Genomic DNA, 3,194 nt, shown 5'->3' on the forward strand with positions numbered 1-3,194 from the left:
AGGGACTGGTCCTTGGAGAGGGACATCATGTTTAGGAGAGTGGAGGGACGGCGCAGGAGAGGAAGACCCTTGATGAGATGGATCAATTTTGTAATTAGGGTGATGGAAATTAGTGTGTCAGAGACGGCGAGGTTGGCACAGGATAGAGCAGCATTTAGGGCTTTTGTACATAGGGTCACTATGAGTCACAAGCAACTCGATGGCACATAACAACAACAACAACTGGAACAATAAGTAAAATTATGAAAAATGGAGAAAAAAATTGAAGTTGTCAAAAATTTCACTCCACTTGGATTCACAATCAGCATTCATGGTAATAGTGCTCTAGAAATCAAAAGATGAGTTACATTGGAAAATCTGCTGGTAAGGACCCCTCTAAAATCCTAAAAAGCAGTGATGTTGGGTTTTGAGCCTGATATTGTCATTTCAATGGCTTCCTATGCATCTGAAGGCTAGCGAATGAATTAAAAAAAACAAGAGGAATCAATGCCTTTGAATTGTAGTGTTGAAGATGAGTAGTGAGCATCCTATGAACTATCAAAAGAACAATCAAGTGTATCTTTGGAGAAATGCAGTCAGGATGCTCCTTAGAGGTAAAGATGAGGAAACTTCATCTCATAAACTTTAGGTACATTGTCAGGGGAATCAGTGCCTGAAAGGAGTGGGAAAGGATGAGGGTCAGAAAAAAGAGGAAATCTTCAGTAAGATGGATAGACACAAAGGCTTTATCAGTGGTTCAAGCCTGGCAGAGATCTTGAGGAGAGACACGATAGGACATCTACTATTTGTAGGATCTCTATGAGTCATAGCCACCTCAATGATACCTAACAAAAGTGGTGAATATGTTGAGACAAACATTCTGTGCTATCAAAATGCAATGGGAGCTCTGGTGGCATAGTAGGCAAAAATTGCACTGTCAACTCGAAGACAAGTGGTTGGAGCCCACCAGTTAGCTGCTGTGCTGGGGAAATATGGACATTCTTCTCCCATGTGATTTAATGCCTATGAAAATGCTATGGAAGGTAATCTATGAGTAGGTTCTGATTTGATAGCAATGAGTTTCTATTCCAATAATGCAATTAATTGCCTACTCAAAACCAGCTTCACTTACAAAATTGTTCTCTCATTCCCACACAAACACTGAATAACAACCTTAGAGACATACTAAAAGCATGTCAATCCTGGCGGCATAGTCCTTAGAAGAGTTGCACTGCAAATCCAAAAGTTATAACTTTCCATGGATTTAAATTCACTGCCTGCTTGGCAGGAGAAAAATGGGCAAACTCCTTCCAAGGAAAACTCTATGGAGGGTCAGCTAAGAGTCAGTTCCAACTCGCTGGTAACAAGTTTGAGTTTTTAATATACTGCAATGTAACACTTCTGGCACCAACAGTCAGGAAATCAAAAGATGAACTGCACTAGGAAAACCTGTGATCTGGTACCTATCCAGAGTACTGAGAAGCAACAATGTCAGTCTAGAGACTAAGGTACACCTGATTCAGGCCATGGTCTCCTCAATTACTTCCTTTGCATCAGAAAGCTGGAGAATGTCTAAATATGACAGAAGAAGAAATGATGCCTTTGAGTTGTGCTGGAGAAGAATCTTGAACGTACCATGGACTGCCAAGAAAACAAAAAGGTCTATCTTGGAGAGGGTGAAACCAAGTTTCTTCTTTGAGGCTAGGATTTTGAAGTTCCATCTCACATATGTTGGTCACATGGCCAGGAAGTATCAGTCCTTGGAGAAGGACATAGTGCATGGAAGAATGGAGGGAGAACACAGGAGAAAATCCCAGGTGAGATGGATTGATACAGTACCTGGGACAATAGGGGTAGGTGTTTTGGAGTCAATGAGACTGGCTCAGGACAGGAAAGGCTTCAGAGCTGTTGTACACAGGATCACTATGAGTTGCCTGTGACTTGACAGCACATACGTTATGCAACATATAAGCTAAAATATTTGCAATCTTTTATTATCCAGTCTCAGAAGCTTTCATTCTGAATTGCTTCTGTTTCCCTCTTGACGTTCACTCAACTCAATTCATTGCCACTGAGTAAGAACTGACTCACAGCTAACCCTCCAGTGGGTTTTCAGAGAAAAATCTCATTGAAATAGACTTCTCAACTTTCTTCCCCAGAGAAGCTAAAGGATTCTAACCTCCTGACTCTGGGTTCATGGTGAAACTCCAAAACCACCAGATTGCCCACTTTACATTAGGATGCTCTAATTGTTTTACAGATTTTTCATATTTACTAATATGAAAATCTGTGATTCTCAGTGGAGGAAACTCATTTTCCATCCGTAATGGTATGTTTTTGTTGGAGAAGAAAACAACAACAACAACAAAACATACCTTGAACTATTGTCATTGAGTGTGAACCAAGTCACAATTGACCTTCTACTGGTGTCTGAGCCTGTAAGTGGCATGAAGAAGATTGTTCATCTTTCTCCCATAGTTGTTGTTGTTGTTGTTGCTATGTGCCATAGAGTCATTTGTGACTGATAGCAACCCTATGTACAACAGCCCTAAACGCCGTTCTATCCTGTGCCAATATCACCATCTCAGACATACTCATTCCCACCACTCCACTCACAGAATCGATCCATCTCATCAAGGGTCTTCCTCTCCTACACTGCCCCTCCACTCTCCCAAACATGATGTCCCTCTCCAAAGACAAGTCGCTCCTTGCAACATGCCCAAAGTATGTCAGACAAAGCTTAAGAATCCTTGACTCCAAGGAGCATTCTAGCTTCACCTTCTCCAGGACAAACCTATTCGTTCTCCTAGCAGTCCACGGTATATTCAACACTCTTCTCCAGCACCACAGCTCAAAGGCATCAATTCTCTTTCTATCATCCCTATTCACTGTCCAACTCTCTAATGTATAGCACGTAATTGCAGAGACTATAGCCTGGATCAGGCGCACTTTAGTCTCAAGCCTGGTGTCATTACTCTTCAGAGCATGCCATCGCCAGACAGTCTCCCATAGAGACACTGAATATTCAAGCCACGAGAGATGCACAGCCTTTGGTTTATCAGTGCAACTTCCCACAGGCTATAACATCAGTCTTTTGGGGAAAAGGAACAATCAAATACATGCTGTATTTGACTTGACAGCACCCAACTACAAGTGATTATTTATATAAATTTTTTGTAATATGACTCTGCCACACAAAGCATTTGTTAGTTCTT

Source organism: Elephantulus edwardii, unplaced genomic scaffold (assembly GCF_000299155.1).
Source record: "Elephantulus edwardii isolate Elephantulus edwardi_28Jun2011 unplaced genomic scaffold, EleEdw1.0 scaffold00010, whole genome shotgun sequence".
Taxonomy (NCBI): Eukaryota; Metazoa; Chordata; class Mammalia; order Macroscelidea; family Macroscelididae; genus Elephantulus; species Elephantulus edwardii.